The 5,684-nt window shown below is 41.6% G+C and overlaps 1 non-coding gene across 1 annotated transcript; it reads left to right on the top strand.

Annotated features, from left to right (window-relative positions):
- Positions 1–675: 675 nt before the first annotated feature.
- On the top strand, positions 676–757 carry TRNAS-GCU (transfer RNA serine (anticodon GCU)). The gene has a single exon. It is a non-coding gene; the product is annotated as a tRNA-Ser (tRNA).
- Positions 758–5,684: the final 4,927 nt, after the last annotated feature.

Below are 5,684 nucleotides of genomic sequence, written 5' to 3'. Positions count from 1 at the left end.
ATTTACTATCACAAATTTAGTTTTTAATTCTACAAGAATGGCTCTATTCAGACATTAATGCCGTCCATTAATTCAATATTTTTAATGATTTCGGGCGTAGAAGTTGCAAAGATACCACATATGCTATGGCCCCTTTTCGGTGATATTACAATTTGTTCTAAAGAGTGTTTTAAGGGAAATATGGAGGCGTTTTTGGCATGGTACTCTGTTTTGAGCAGATTTTCCTGTGCAGTATGAGTTCCAATCAATTGACGGTAGATTTATATCACCCCCAATTATGGTTATAATTTTGCTATGTTTATGACTGAGAGTAGATATTTGACGCCTGAGCCTATGTAGAACATGTTTATTGGAATCTGGGGGTCTGCTAAATGAGCACATGACTAGGCCTCTGTCATTGTAATCATTTATGCAGGCCCAAAAGCTTTCTATCTCATTTTCGTCGCATTCATAACTTTGGTTACTGAGTTGCGAAGTGAATTTGGTTCTACTGATGGTTAAGTACGTATGTAGGACATATATTTCGGCCTGAAATTAATTTGAAAAATCTAGGATGCATTGGGAAAATGAGCAAGTCCATTAAATTTCGGAGGCAAAATTTCAGCCCCGAAGGACATAGATGCAGCTCACCCCACATTACTTTGTTTTTGTCATACGTTAATTAGTGTTCGTATGGACGAGGTGGCCGAGTGGTTAAGGCGTTGGACTGCTAATCCAATGTGCTCTGCACGCGTGGGTTCGAATCCCATCCTCGTCGTTATTTTTTAATCAACCAAATAGTTAATTGCCAGATTGTTTTTCAGTTTTCGCTGAATAAAGCCGTTATTTAACCTTAAGTAGGACATCAGTTAACATGCTTCTACATGTTTATAGGTTTTTCTGTGCGCAAGTACACAGATATAGTATATATACCTGTATGTACAGATAAATAGGAAAAGGTAGCATTAGCAGACGCTCTGTGTGACCGTAATGAAATACGCCGTTGATTCGACTAATAGGAATTTAAATTGACCTTAAATCTGCATATATATTACAATTAATGAGGTCACAATGTAATATTCAATGTTTAGAACAAGTGATTTACTTCAGCGTAACACTCACCAAATGTTTTTATAGAATGATCACATAAGGAAGATTTGTGAAGTCATTCTGAGGAAACTAAGTCGTTGTAACATGTAATGAAGATGTAACGGAGAGGTGGTAATTTACACGACTCAGGCTGGTCTTGGAATACGCGGAAAATATTTGGGACCCGTCGGTGAAAGGGCTGGTAGAGAAGTAGAAAAGATTCAAAGAAGCCCTGCTTGGTTTGTGAAGGCATATTACCATGAAAGCGTGTGGAACACGGTTAGCAAAGGAACAAGGATGGCCCCTCCAAGCACGGAGGAAGAAGTCCAGGCTAAGGCTACTATTAAACTACTACTAGTGACAAGGTTATTATATTGGCAGATAGGACGATTCGGATAAAATAAGGGAGATAGACCACAGCTCTAACAGATTCAGGGACATTTTATACCCCTGTACGATTGGCAATGACAACAAATTAAGTTAAAAAATGGAACAAAAAAGACCGATGAAACTCGCTGCGAACCACCTAACTTCCAAAAATTATCCATTTTGTTGCTGATTGGTAGATGGTGACTTAACAACCCTTGTAACGCGCCTTCTCGGCGGTATGAGGGTTATGGTGTAAATTTACATACATCTTTCTAAATCCTTAACCTTGACTTCTCTGTTATAGAAACAAGGGATTTCCAACCCAATTTCATGCGGTGGTGTATAGGGAAATAAGGACCCCAGCAATTTGCGGGCTACTCACTAGAGATTTAGATGCAGTATCGGATCGGTGCATGGAATGGGAATTCGTATTGAACACAAGTAAATGCGCAGTTCTGAAGTTTTGGAGCAAAGGAATTGGCGTGCAGTATATACATTTTGAAATAGATTGTTCTGTTTTAACTACGGCCAATCAAGTTAAATAAAGTTTAAATAAAGTTCTAGCACCACGCATTTCATGAGGAACACATATTAGGAGAATACGCGTATCCGCCTCAAAGGAACTCGGCTCCATGAAACGGGTGGTGGGAAAATGTAATGAGAAAGCTAAAGAGAGGTGTTATTTTGCTTTAGTAAGGTAGTGGCTAGTACATGTATTTGCAAGTGTGTAAGTCAAAATGAGTTTGCGTGAACATGTACGTTCCTTCGGGTGTGAATTGGCGAACTTTTGTTAGTTTTGCATGTGGTTTTATTTCCTTTTACGGGTGGTGTCCCAACGCCCCTCGCCACATTGCTCTTGCGGCGGCTTGCGGGGTATTGTGTAGATGTAGTTATTGACGTTGTATCGGACGGCATAGTGCGCCCGTGTGAAATTAAAGCGCACTGATAATGAAAATCCAGGTTGTATCACTGTTCCGCTTGAGATTTCTCAGGTTTTGCCAGGTTATAACTTCAGAATAGAAGTTGAACTCAACCCAATAGGTTGCCATAGCTCGTATGTTTATATTTTATTTCTAGTGCCAACTATATGATACCATGCAATCAACCGAAATGTTTGTGGCAGGAGATTTACCCTAAGCATGTAAAGTACGCGAAGACTAGCGGTCGCATAGGGTACATGAAAAATTGGTAGCTAGAAAAAACTCCTATCACATGACGCAATTAAAAATTACGCGTGAAATTCGTAATAACCATGAAATACGTATGCACCGGGAACTGAAGCTGATCGTGTCTGCATTCCGATATTAATTTACAAAATTCTCCCGGGCAGTCTCTGTATATCCTGGGCCCTGACATCGATCACGCAGGCGTAAGCTCTCGGGCATGATTTGTTGTCACCGAGAAGGATGTCCGAGGAAAAAACAAGACAATGATCCGGCGACTTCCTCATGGGTCCGTCGTTATTTTTAGTTCACGGAGGGAAGAGAGAAAGGGGATACGGAGGTTAGTGAGAAGGGGGACTAATGCGTTGCGGTCGCCCCCGTGCAGTGGCGACCCAATTGTGTGGGTTCTTTCTGGAGAGGAGGGAGGGAGAGTCCCACCTTCACCCTAACCCCTTGGTCACTCTCCCCCGGCGCTTATCTCTCTCCCTCTTCTCCTTCCCCCGAACCAGTCCTCAACAATGCTCCTCTTCTCGGTATTCCTGCGAGGGCCATCTCGTTCATAATCCCGTGGGCATGACTTCCCGCGAGAAGGTCCCTCGACTCGGGGTGGGGGCGTGTTGAGAGGAGGGCGGAGGTGGGAAAGGGGTGCAGCACTTCGGTCCACGCGGATGAGTACTGGGGCATCTATTGAGCGTGGAGAAAGAGAGTGTGGCGGGGTCCGGCGGTATTATCCCGCGTGGGGGACTGACTGCATCCAGCGGGAGGAACCGGAGAACGAGTTCGATGACCCCTCTCTCTCTCTCCTCAAAGACAAGAGTCCACCTCCTCCTCTTCGTCTAAACTCCCCTCCCCTCTGCTCCTTCCACTTCCCCTCATCTACCCCACGGCTCACCTCTTGACCACGCCCCACCCCTGGCCCCACCCTCCCTTCTCCGTTGTCCCCCCACACCCCTCGTCCCTCGAAAACCCATCTCTTTCTCCCGCCCCCACCTAGCCCCAAACCCACCTTCGCGTTCCTCTCAACCCTCGCACCTCCCACCCTCCCCTTCTCGCCCTTCCGTTGCCCACTTCAAAAACCTAAACGCTCTCCTCAACCCCCTTTTTTTTGTCCATTTATCCTTCTTTCGTTCCCCTCTCCTTTCCATCCACTTCCTGACTTTCGTCCACCCCACTTCCAATCATCCCGCTCACAACCACCTCCGACGTAACCCACCCTTTCCGTGGCGGAACATTCATAATCCTATTGCTCTCTCTTTCTCCCTTCCGAGATCCTTCGTTTATCCTTAGCATACGATATCTCCCAAAAATGTCATAGGATGACCCTCATTCCATCGTCACCTTTAGATCACTTAATTGTGCTCTCTTCTTCCACATTCTTTTATCCTGAAGGATGGCCCACGAGCATGTGGACGAATATTATAGCTAAGGAGTCAAGTGGTCTTAACGTGTAGGTGTATATGAGGGTCGTCTAGAAAATATAGAGCATTTAGATACAACTATTGTTATGAATAAAAGAACTGCACCTAATTTAAATGGTATGAATTGTTGTAATCCACATTTATCAATCCGTATGTTGCCTTAATTAGTGGATAGGAATATTAATTTAGGTCTGAATTAATGGTGTTTTAAAGCACCGCCCAGCTATCTATGGCCTATGGTCTGAAAGTTAAACTCTATTGATATTTTAAATTAAAATTGACTTAATTTGAAAAAATAGCTACAAAAACGATGATGCATTAGGTTAAATTGAGTGGTAATTCTTAAAGCGAATTTTAAAAAGTAGTATAATGAAGTTGGACGATGGGCATCTTTCGACTTATATTAAGGTTCTTACTAAGTACAGTTTTAGATATTAGGAATTCATGCATTCGTATAGAAATTCGATGAAGCTTACATGTTTTGATATCGTTACAATGAGAATAATCTTTTCGAATTCAGCGTAACGTTTTTTAAAAGGCCAGATTTACTGTTGCATCTTTGAGATTGAAATTCATTTATTTGTATTCCTGTAGCATTAGTCAAATTTAATTCAGTTTATAATAATTATAAGATTTTTCTGCACAAGGATGCAGTAGTAACTGTTTCATCCAAGTCATCTATGTGCTACGCAAATAACAAAGGACTAAGGCCACTTTTTTAGGGAAAACCAGAAATGACAGGGACAATAGATGAGGGAACACTGTCCATAACATCGCATAGCTGCCTGTTTCACAAATGATGATGATGTAATAAATCCAAACCTGGTCGTAAAATAAATTTTCTCCAGTGGAATAGTGCTAATATCAGTTATTCATTACTTTCGATTTCCACCACATCACACCTGAAACTACTCAATTTGAACATAGTTTTTATTTATTAAAATACACCTTTGTAGTCGCTGATGCCCCATCAAAATATTAATCCCACTAATCTTGCCTTACATTGGAAATACATATTTTCAATTCGTCATTATGACAGCACCATTTCCATCAGTCAATGGAAGATAGTCTCAGTCAGGCCAATTCCAAAAAAGTGAAATTCTTGAGTAGGAAAAATTTCACCCTATTTCCTTCCTTCCAATCTTATACAAAGTCCTGTAAAAAAATCTCCACGATCCGATTACCCATTTTTTAAAGAATAACCATACCTTTTGGCCTATCTAAATCTGGATTTCGTCGTGGACACAGTGCTGCTACTGCTCTATCCAAAGTTGCTATTGGTATGCGAAGTGCAACGGAAAAAAGGGAGTATCAATATTACTTGTTCTCGCTAAATCTCAGGAAGGCATTCAGATCACTAGCTATTGCTATCTTTTTCTCAAAATTAAGGTGCATGACCTTATCTGCTTCGTTTACGAAATGGATTAATTCATACCTGTAAAGTCGACACCAGAAAGCGTTCGATAATAAAGTATACTTATCATGGGGAAAGTTTTCAAGAGGTACACCCCAAGGTTCAACCATCGGTTGGTTCTTATTTTCTCTGTACATGAGGGATTGTCCATCTCTTTCATAAAGTGCAAACATCACATATACGCGGACGGACTGCACAAATATTGACACAGTGCACTCAATAACTTCCATAATAGTACCGGGCATATTAATA

Source organism: Hetaerina americana, unplaced genomic scaffold (genome assembly GCF_022747635.1).
Source record: "Hetaerina americana unplaced genomic scaffold, ioHetAmer1.1.p SCAF_32, whole genome shotgun sequence".
Taxonomy (NCBI): Eukaryota; Metazoa; Arthropoda; class Insecta; order Odonata; family Calopterygidae; genus Hetaerina; species Hetaerina americana.
This window is presented reverse-complemented; position numbering and strand designations above follow the sequence as displayed.